The sequence below is a fragment of the Anastrepha obliqua genome, chromosome 2, assembly GCF_027943255.1.
Source record: "Anastrepha obliqua isolate idAnaObli1 chromosome 2, idAnaObli1_1.0, whole genome shotgun sequence".
NCBI classification, from domain to species: domain Eukaryota; kingdom Metazoa; phylum Arthropoda; class Insecta; order Diptera; family Tephritidae; genus Anastrepha; species Anastrepha obliqua.
Genome location: NC_072893.1, coordinates 131889298 through 131901529, shown reverse-complemented (window position 1 = coordinate 131901529; position 12232 = coordinate 131889298).

Genomic DNA, 12232 nt, shown 5'->3' with positions numbered 1-12232 from the left:
AGGTGCGCGACTGAAAGGGCGTAAGCCGTCTAACAGCGTCTATTTACTACATATCTCAATTTGCTTTTTACACGGGTTTGTCGAACTGACAAGAATGGACTTCAATGGATGAAAAAATTTATTTTTTTGTTGCTTCATAAAAATATTCACTTCTAGACGTATCTACATAATTTTAAGAAAAATATATTCAACGAATGCTGCGTTCTTATTGATATATGTCTGTACCTTTCCTTTTTCCCCATTCTCTTCTTCCTAATTATCTCCTTAATATCTTCTAATTTTCTTCCCATGCAATTTGTAAGTAGATTACATATTTTTATAATTTAGAAAAATCACAAACCAAATCGGCCAAATGTGTGTCGTAATACCTATACACCTATACCTTTAAATATAAGTAAATATGCGCTTGTGTGTATAACTGCGCTTGGTTTCCCTAGAATACTCTGATTTATAGTTATTGCACAGATACACTCACACGCATCTATACCTGAGCGCGCTTATGTCCAAATTGTATACTTAAAAGCTAAGCGTATTCGTACCACAACTCGCATTTTTCTAGTAATCCGAACCATCCATTTCGCTCGAGTTAACAATAAAATGTATTACAAGTGTGCAGCTGCTTTATTTTTCTGTAAGTGTAATTGCACTTGAGCACATACGGAGGCTACCGTTACTGTCAGGTGGCATACTCCCATATGCAGATATTAAAATGCGGTCATTGGTGCGCCCATAATGCGAGCAGTAGCAGGCAGCATGTACGGCCGAAGTCTCGAGTATTGGTGAGGCGATTGGTGACCTAAACTGCAGTGTGCGAGTGAGCTTAACGTTGACCGTCGCATAGCCGTTAGTTAGATAGTTGAATACACACACGCAAATATATACAAATACATATTTGAGGTGGCCGCGCTGGGTCAGGTTGACCTAATTGCAGCGCAGCTAAGGCTTAGCGCGAGCTTGTGAAGTGGGCGGCGCTTTGTGGCATGTGGTGCTCGGTTATAGAGCTTGCCATGTACACACATCAATATGTGTGTTTAGCTTTGGGAAGCTGCAGAGTTGTTGTGCATTTGGCGCGTGTCTGCGCATTTTCTATGGTTTCACGTATTTTTATGTACAGACATTAATTTTATTCCTTTCTTTACCTTCTTTGCTCGATTTTCCTTTTTTGTGCCATTTGTTTCAATTTTCGTGATTTTCCAACCCCCACCACTTTGCATTCCTTGTTGTCTAACCAGCCAATCAACTATCGTCTAAGTATTTCCGCTCCTGTTTGTTACACATGTGCGAATTTTCTTCGTACTTGTATTATTTTAAATTGGTCTACATGCAAAGAAAAAGCAAAAACAAAAAGAGCACGAAACAGAAAATAAAAATCAACATGTAGCCACTGTAAAAAATGACCATAAAATAACTGGGCTTTGAAACCATAAAACGAAGTACTAAAAATTTAAAGCAAAGAGCGCGAAAATATCACGTATAAGCAAGTTTTTGTTGGAAATATTTATAGCCGACACACTTGAGAGTTCCTGGAGAACATATAATATTGTAGTGACCGGAAATAACAGAAATTTTTCGAAACGGCAGCCAGGATGTGAATAGGACAAAGCTTGTGAATCAAGACAAATAAAGGCAAGGAAAATTAGAGGTTCGCTTGAAATTTTATTTGAAATTTGACATGATTCGGGTATGAATATGAATATGAATATGAATATGAATATGAATATGAATATGAATATGAATATGAATATGAATATGAATATGAATATGAATATGAATATGAATATGAATATGAAAATGAATATGAATATGAATGTGAATATGAATGTGAATGTGAATATGAATATGAATATGAATGTGAATGTGAATGTGAATGTGAATATGAATATGAATAGGAATATGACTACAATTATGAAGACGAATAAGATTATGAATATGATTATGAGTGTGAATAGAAATGCGAATATGTCACATTCGAAGACGAATCGGAATGCGATTATAAATATCAGAATGAATATTAATAAATATGAATGAATAAGTAGTAATGTTAATAAATATTAATATGAATAAGATTATGAGGGCGAATACTAATAGGATTACGAATATGAATAGAAATAAGTATATGAATGTGATAATGAATACGAATAGAATAGGAAAACGAATATGAATACGAATTTGAGTATCAGTAACGTGTTCGATTGCCTGAAGAATATCAAAAATAACTTCAGTCAGTTATTTAAAATAATTAAAAACTCAATTTTTTCAAAATTAAAAGGACGACATGTTTTTCCCCCCATGTCACTCAAAGTAAATTATTTTCCTTTTAAAGTTTTGAAAACACCCGGAGGTCTTGAAGACAAGCAAAAGACCGATTCTAAATATGGCCGAGTGTAGTTAGTTGCCTAGTTCCCTCAAGCCATGTCGCTCTTTTCTTATTTATTGCTTAACGCCTACACTCACACTTGAACGCATTTATGTACGCATGTCACTGACACACTCAGCAAATAACACTCTAAGAAAACAAAAACATGTATTACATACACATAAGTAGTAGGCAAGACAAGCAATTTAAAAGCTGAATGGTGCAACTAACACTTCAGTTAACCAACCGCATCCAATTCAATTGGTGCCTGCTTGAGCTTCTTCGTAAATTGTGTGGGCACGCTTGTATTGTCCACTTTGTTTGGGTTTTTAATGAGATTTTGTGTGGCAAATATTTTCTCTCATACTTTTAGTAGAATAAAGAGTACGAGCATGTACGTATGTATGCTGCATTTTGAGCAGGTGAGCGCTCTGGGCAAAAATTGTCCTGCTCCACCACACCAGTGTCAGCTCTCCACGGTGGCAGGCAATATTCCAAATTTACTACTTCCACTTAGTTGAATATGCCAATCATTCAACGATTTGTGCAGCTGTGCGTGTGTTTACATTGGCCTTAGGAAATTTTTTATTTCCTATTGTTACGCATATTTGTATTTATTTTTATTTTTTTCATTTTTATTACCACTTTGCCTTTACGGCACGCTGCGTGCAGGTAAAGCACTTGCAGGCAATAATAGAATTCTTTGAAGTGTGAAAAAATTGAGATTTTGTAATTGAAAATATCCATGAAAAGCGAAATCGAAACATTTGCAGCGGAAAAAATTTATTTACTACGACCCCAAGGCTAAACATTAATTTCATTTTAATAAAAATAATTTAATTGAAAAAAAATTGTTAAAAAGTTTTCATATTTGACATACACAAGCAGAAAGTAAATTTATGCATTTGCTTATTTTGATATTGGACATGAAATCGCAAAGAACACGCAAATATTATATTTAAAATTGTGGAAAAAACATTCACAAAGACACCGAATTTTACAAAATAATCTCCTTTTGCCTTACACAATATCAGTATGAGTGAGAACTGTTAGGTCTACGACTTTTTCTAGTTTCTATAAAGTATTTTTAATTCATCATGGCATTGAATCTTAAACTGTATCTATATTTTTACAAAACAAAACGCAAGGCTTATTAAGTTTTTTATTTAATTATAAGAAAAATAAAAGGGTCCCGAAATCTCGGGATTGCACATAATAATATTGTATGGTAAAAAATTTATATTTTTCAAAAAAAAAATAAGTTTGGGCTTTTACTGAATTTATGAGAACTATAACGTGGGACGGATCCCGGAGTTTCGGGATTGCATATCAAAATTTCTAATATTTATAAAAACCACTGGGCTTATGAACTTTTACTGAATTTTAAACATTTGTAGCACATGATAGATCCCGAAATGTAGGGATTGCATAGTAAAGGGCGATCAATTTAGATGTATCAGATTTTAAATTAAAATAAAGCAACAAAAACTTATAATTATTTTATTTTTTGATTTTGAGTATGAAAGGTTCATTTAGTAGTACAGTATTCATTAATTCCTTTAGTTACGCTGAATCAATTTCAATATTAAATTTTAAATCAATTTTTTTGTTTTCAAAAATCGCTGCAGCTTTTCTTTTATTACTCAATCAAAAATTTAGTCACAAATTGAGTCATTTCATGTCAGTGTCTTGTCAATACGTGACAGAAAATAATACAAAAAAAAATTAAGGCAGCATAAACAAGAAGAAGACAAAGCATCAGGCAGTGTAGAGTGCAAACAAAAGCAAATTGTAAAGAAGGGGTAGACTTTTCATTGTACCACTCATCAAAAGCGCTGATAAATCACCAGCTGAATGACATTACGGAGTCTGTATACAAATTTGGCCTGTACATGAGATATCTCGCAGCATAAAAATATATTTTTTCCAAATATCTTCATTTTACTTGCTTGCTTAACTCTATTTAGTTTTTTTTATTTATTTGCCATTCATTTTTCTCTCTCATCGTTTGTGGGGTAATTCTGCTACATTGCATACTAGCACAACATGAAAATTCAGTGTGCATGAGTTTCATTACGATAGAGTCATACACTGGTGCAGTAGAGACAGGACGAGCGAAATGGAGGGTAAAATAGAGGCATTAAAAGAGCTGATTCAAAAAGTAAATCAAAAAGCGCACAGTAAGCCTTCACTATTGACAGGGGCTTCGCTACAATTTCGGACAACTGTAATGGAAGTATAACATATTTAAAATGCCGAAAAATCGGCGCAAGTGCTCAAATGAAAAGCTTGAAAAGCAAAAATAAAAACCAAAACTATAAAAATGGAAAATGAAATACAAATAAATTTTATTCGGCTGGCAAATGGAAAAAAAATCGTCAATACGCGGTGATAAAATCAAAGCCAACGAGTGCCACGGAAAACGCATGCTCTACACGTATAAATATTGTAATAGTATTGTAGTTGCAATGACAACAAAATTTAAAAAAAAACAAAAATATTAAAAGGTTTTCACTACAACCCACGAACAATTGCAATCAAACTGCCAGCACAACAAACAACAATATCAATCACTCCACTAACATTTAAATATGAAAAATAAATCAAGTAAATAAAATAAATAAAAAGAGCAAGCGCATACCAGGCTGCTAAAATGTGAGTGGGTTGGGCGCGTACGGGTAATAAGCGCGCACCCCAAAACTATGCTACGTTTTAAGTAAAAAATTGCTATGGCAAGCAGCATACACACACTTTTCTATTAGTGTACTTGTGCGGATTTATAGGGTATCCTTTTCATTTTTGGCATTTACCGTTTATTTCCTGCCTTTGGTCGTTTACCTTTCGAACTCACTTAGGCGCTGCCCACATAGCAAATTAAACTCGTTTGATTAGGTAGCAATATGAAAAATGTGAATCCCGATTTTCAATTTTCAACCGCATTTGAATCAAACGTGTGCGCTTAAGAGCCATAAAGTATAACCCTTCATTTGCCAATGGCTGTCCTTCGTTGATAGTATTTTCATACCTATTTTTACTACCTCTTTTTCTACGGCCTTGTGCCAACAATAATTTTCCTTTGCCATATTTGCAATAGCTCCCTGACATGTTTGTGTTGCTTTTAGTTCGTATGCAAAGCGCGTGCATGGGACATGGTACGTAACTATACTCACGAAAGCGCAGAATTGTTTGAAGTCATATAATATTTTATGTGGGGGTTATCTTATAGTACATTCGTTTGAGGAGCAAACTGGTTTGATTTTCAGTGAAAATCATTTAAGATAATAAAAAATATATATATATTATTTACATAAAAATATTTGGGAACCACCTAGAATGTAAGGTCCTTAAACTACTTCCAAACTAATTAAATGCCTTAAATACTAGAATACATAAAATAGTTGAGAATTACAGTAACGTAATAATGAAATAATCCAGCACGCCCATTCGTTTCAACTACTAACTCATCTTTGAATTGAAAAGCGAAACTTTCTATTCCAAGGCTCTTTCAAAAGCTTTCTTTTATCACTCATCATCTTTCAAATTACTCAGTGAATACTTTAGAAATCCACGAAATATCTTAAAAGTCTGAATTCAAAGGGTAGTGATTAATTGTAGTTATTATTAAAATAAATGAGCTGACGCACTTGAAGTTTACTCCTCGACAATTACACTAGACTTTCATTGGCTATAGACATATCCGTTTCTTCTCTAAACCTTATCTTCTCTCAACTTAATATTTCCAGCCAGCAATCCTTACTTGCACTAACTCTGCTTTCTTCATTCACTATGTCTCTCTTTTTTCTTTCCCTATCTTTTCCTCAACTGTCTACCTGTTCTTAGTGGCCAAAAATAGCACCTCTCTTTTAGAAGCTACAGGGATGTTCTTTGTATACCTAAATTGTATCTTCTCTTACAATAAAACCCCTCTCATATATTCTCCGTTTTATGCTTTCCCCTCTCAATCTTTATTTTTCCTTTCGAAACGAATGATGTTTTATTTAGGTTAATGGCCTTTTTGATGCATAGAGTCCAAAAGATCTACTTTTGCCAGTTGAAATTATTATTATTACTTACTCAATTCAATTCTGCTATAAAGTAGAACTCCGGATAGCTGTAAAATCTAATATATATATATATATATATAATTGGTGCGTACACCCTTTTTGGGTGTTTGGTCGAGCTCCTCCTCATATTTGTGAGGTGCGTCTTGATGTTGTTCCACAAATGGAGGGACCTACAGTTGCAAGCCGACTCCGAACGGCAAATATTTTTATGAGGAGCTTTTTCATGGCAGAAATACACTCGGAGGTTTGCCATTGACTGCCGAGGGGCGACCGCTATTAGAAAAATGTTTTTCTTAATTTTGGTATTTCACCTACGTTCTCTCTGTAATTTCCGAATGGTAGTCATGCACCAACCCATTCGGCTACGGCAGCCGCCTGTTAAATCTAATAGTTGAGATAAATATCCACAAAAAAAGTTTGGTAAATGTGACGAACTCAACAACTGCATATAAAAGACTGTATACGAGCCGTGAAACAAGTGTGAATTTGAGAGGAAGCAGATAGCGGACGGTTTATGAATTTTATTTCCAGAACAACTCGAAGTCTGAAATTATGGCAGAGAGAGATGTCTTAGTATAGTGCCAACCTAGATACCAAGTCAAATAATTTCAACTGAGCACTATTTTTACTTCTGGTGACTATTTATTCTGACTACTTTTACGTAAAATAGTGGTGAATAAAATCTTCCATTGCACAGATATGTATGTGCACTCCCGCTTCATTAAATCAGACTGTCTCAAGGTTATCTTAACAAACACAGTTTTGAGACGATATCTGTCCATATTCAATGTCCAATAGGGCTTGCAAATATCCACTTTTACCTCATAATGCTACTAACTGCGGCGATTGTCACCCACCGCCTACTGTACATAGAATACTTTGCCCTGAAAAAAGAAAAAAAAAGGCTCTTCAGCCATTTTGCACCAGTCTGAAGACGGTTAGGAAATGGCTGAGTATGGCAGTAGTGATTTAATGAAACTGGCCCTCAATTTACTACAGTTTATGTGCATATGTGAGGTTTTGGGGTTGGCATACGCATGGGTTTGCCGCCTACGTGCGGGGCATTCACATTAGAATACCAGCGCTCTCGGTTACTTTGAATGACTAGCTGTGCTACTGCCATGCTGTTGATATTGCGGTTGTCTAGCTGATACTCATGACCAACCGCAGTTAAGCCTAACACATTTGCTACGTGATAAACTTAAAGTGCGGTCGCAACACGTTTACGGTGGCGCACCACGTATGAATGGACGCTATCGCGAGCTGGGATTTTGGACCTTTTTGGAATGGTAAGGCTTCAGATGATTTGCAGTGGACGGCTTATGCTGATTATACCACAGTAGCTAGGCTCTACAACTCCACTTTCCTGCTTTCCGCACTGAGTCTAGTCACATACGTCTTTCACTTCACACAAACCCTTGGCTTTTACTGCGACCGCTGCGCCTCTGGTGAGTAATCTCCATCAGCAACGCATTTATATCCACTTTACCAAAAGGATTAACCACATATGTTACTCCTAGTCCTCCTTCTGCCTGATGCTTCAAATAGTTTTTTCTTCCATTTCATTTATTTCTTCTGTCACATTCTTCAAGTTCTTGGTATTTTATTTGAGTGTAGGTTTCTTTCCTTTTATTTCTTACCCTCATTGTGGCTTGTTGACTTCCATATAATTTGTTATCTAAATTCAGGTTGTTGTACGCATACTTGTCGAAATGGTTGGAAATGTTTATCTGATTAGATTTACATTAGGGCAACCGTAGTCTGGCGATGTGTCCTTGGCAAGAGTGCGTGTAGCTGTAATACATATCCGAAAAAACTATCAGGCTTGTTTATTTGTGTGCTCACATTTCGGTATCTAAATAGATTCATTTTGCGTAGCTTGATTTCAATTGTTCACAGCCCATACCTCTTGCCGGTTTGACTTAACCTGCGCTGACTGCCAAGGCATTAGTTTTGTGCTTGGTTCGCAGCTTCACTCCGCTAGCTCTTTGATAGAATTCCCTGGCTACGTATGAGTCCCTGTCACGTCCAACATTTGTGCACAACATTAAAGCTGCCATTTGAATATCTAATATATATTTTTTTACTATTTCTTCACACGAAATTTTCTTGCTTCGAACCTTTGTGTGGCGCTGCAATGGCGCTCCGGTATGCGCTGGCGTATGAGCAACTACTCTCATGAAACATTTTTACATTTTTAGACATAACTCGCGTACATTTATGTGTATGTGTAAAACTGCTTTACCGTTGGGAGTTTTGTTTGCTGCGATGGCGTGAGTGCAGCATCCAGTTTTCAATTTCCAAGAAAAGCAAAAGCGCATGAACGCAATATTTTATATTATGAAAAAATTATGATAAAATGGAAGAAGTTGAAAATAAAATACTCACAATGAAAAGAAAATTTTTTTAAATTGATTTTAAAGTTTATTAACGCTCTAAACTTAACAAAAATGAGTAGGGAAAATTAGATATTTAAATGCAGATATCAATACTGAAGCCTCAGCCAAATTAAACGGTAAAAATTACAATTAAAAAAATAAACCCGAACACAAAAATATGTATATGACCGCAGGCGCTTAAAGTACACATGAAAGCAGATATAAATATTGAAGACTCAAGCAAATTATGTAAAGCAGAAGTAATTATTTAAAACAGAACATTAATTCTAGAAAAAAAATTACAAAAATATAAAGTCTAACCGCAGGTACTTAAAATACATCTCAGTGCTGGTATTAATACCAAAGGCTCAACCAAATTAAGTAATGAGAATTACAAAAACAATATTGGAACATTAATTAAAACAAACAAACAAACGAATACACACAAGATATATAGTCTAGCCGTAGGCGCTTATGGTACATATGAGAGCAGATATCAATGTTGAAGGTTCAAAGAAATGAACTGCCGAAAACTGATTATTTAAAGCGGAGCACTAATTTTGAAAAAAAAAAAACAATTACAAAAGTTTATAGTTTAACCGCAAGCGCTTAAGGTGCATATACGAACAGATATCAATATTGAACACTCAAACAAATTAAGCACGCATAATTGATTATTCAAAGCAGGACACTACTTTTATTACAAAAATCTATAGTCTAATGGCAGGCGCTTAAAGTAAAGCGTAAATTTTTTGGAACAAGAGCTTTATAATAAAACTTTTTTATAAAAGTTGAGCATCCGAGTTGGTTGAAATCGAGTTTCTAAAATAAAAATCATCGGCGACTACGATCAGACATTCTGCAAACTTTTTTAAGCCCCAATTTAAAATATTTCTGGGAATAAAAACTATAAAATGTCGAAAAAGATACGGCACGTAGAATAAAAAAATATTTCACAGAAATGAAGACCCTTTTGTTCTACCTAAAGAAAAATAAATACAATAAATTTGATGTTACCAGCGTGAAGACGAAGAGTATTATATGTAAAAAAATAAGCTACTTTCAGGCGCTTTACGTGTTAAGTACTCATATCCCTGTCGGTTTTTTAGGTATATCAATGGAATTTGCGGAAAACTTTGCATAATAGACTTGTCGTTTTTGCCTGCAATTTTGTAGCTCGTCTTCTGAGTAATTCATTTAACTGTTCTACCCTTTTGGAAAGATTGACTTTCAACGTTCCTATAATTAAACTGCAACGGGTGTCAATATTTTAGGTTAGAGTTCAAAAGTGTAGTCGTGACAAATTCACTCCTTTGACTTTTAGAGTCCTATTTGGGTTAAATGGTGTTCCTGATTTGGGTTCTTCTCTGGCCTATTCTATGATTATTTATAAGTAATAATTAAGTAGTTTCGTCCAATAGTAAGTAAGCATTTTGCCCATTTGGCAAATTAAATAAAATAATTTTTAATGATTTCAAAAATTGTTTGTAAAATTACAGAGAGTACACTGTATGGAGGAGAGAGTACTACTTGAGAGAGAGTACACTGTATTAAAAAATTAGCCTACTTTCAGGCATTGAGCCGCTGAAGTGCACATATCTCAATTTCTATGCTTTGGAGTGGAAGTTAAACATTTTTTTATATTTGGAGAGAACTTTCATAATTTTTTTATTAATGCAACTTATCACGTGTTTATACATATGTAGTATTATTATTCTATTTCAAAACAAATAACATTTCCTATTGGGTCTGCCTAACGCTATACATTTCGCACAAGCAGCTGCCGTAAACCTGCTTTTGTTTTTCTTGTTTGTCCTCTTAATATTATTTCAAATTTCTTTTGGTACATGCCCTAATACAATATTTTGATTTGATTTTGTGCATTTTTCAAATTCCTTACCCCATTTTTTCTACTTTATCAGACGCATATTTTCTTAGCGCTGCTGTTTACATTTCAATGCAATGCTGAAATGTTTTTCGCTGTATTACTTCTTGCGCGGCATCGCTTTGCCATTTTTATTGCCTGTATTTTTTGTTTTTTGTATGTGCAACGCATTTTCTCATACAAAATTACATTTTATTTCTCACAAATTTTGCAATCCTAGAGCGCATCAATTTCATTTTCGCAGAAACTCCCACTCAAATACCTGCACACGCAAACATACATACTTAGAATATGTAAATTGGATTTGCTTTCGCTAACCATTTCTTGGAAATGCCTGCCTCCGTCCCTTTGCTAGCACTCGGAGTGCACCACTGGATAACTCCTCTAAATTCTCCTTTATTTGCTACTTCCTATGCCTTACCCGCTCACCTCCTCCATGGCCTTTATATCATTTGTGTACGTCTGTCATTTTACATAAATCGCACAAAAGGCCAGCATATTTTACTGAACATCTGCAATTTGTGCAACTTGTTGACTTTGTTCTTTTTTGCTGTTTTTATTTTCTTCCTAATATTTCGCAACATTGCTAGCTGCGCACAAATCATCAATTTGTTTTCTTTTCAAATCATACCTTTCTGCATTAATGCAAAATTAGAAATTCCTCTGCAAACTCTGCAGCTCTTCAACTGCCAGCACGTCGACTCTGGAGCACTCCCTGCAGGGGTTTCAAACATTTATTGCACTCGCTAGTATGTGTAAAAGCTGTGCGAAACTGATAAGCATGATGGAGTAAAAAGAAAAAAACAGCAACAAAAAAACAATGAAATTGCTTCGACGTCTCATTGGTTTTTGTGGAAGTATAAATTCATTTGCTGCAGTTGATATGGATTTTGGGCTGGCAAATAAAACTGCTCAGCCACGTACGTATGCACACGTACACACACATCATCGTCATAAATGACCCAATTACTAGAGCATACTTTCAGGCGCATATACGCAGATTTACACAACTATCGAATGTCTTTATTTGCAAACGTGCACACATATACACACATGAATTTCAATAATTGCATCACTGTGCGTTTACTTGTGTGCGTGAATTGAATTTATTGAGTTTTTGCAACTGATTTTGAGTATTTTATTATCAAAAAAGAGGAAACGTGAAATAAACAAAAATCTTTCAGTGAATAAGATGTAATATTTTATGTCAAAATTATTATGTCACATTTTTGCTTACGACATGTAAGAATTGTGCTAATCAGGGCGCTACTGACTCCTTACTTTGACTTCCTAAAAGCATCAGCTTCTAAGCATGAAAATCGACAAACTGATCGATTAGAATTCGGTTTTGCTACAGATAAGTCATATAATATTTTCCAGAGGGAAGGCTTAACTTTTCTTCAAAGCATAGGAACACAGCCAAATACTAGTTAAGCTCTAAGTGCTTCCAATATAGGCCTAAATGGACTCCTCGATCTGACCACAAGGGATCGATTCCTACTTCCTTTGCCTAAATGAGTCTCCTTTCAACAGCTACCGTCTAATATAA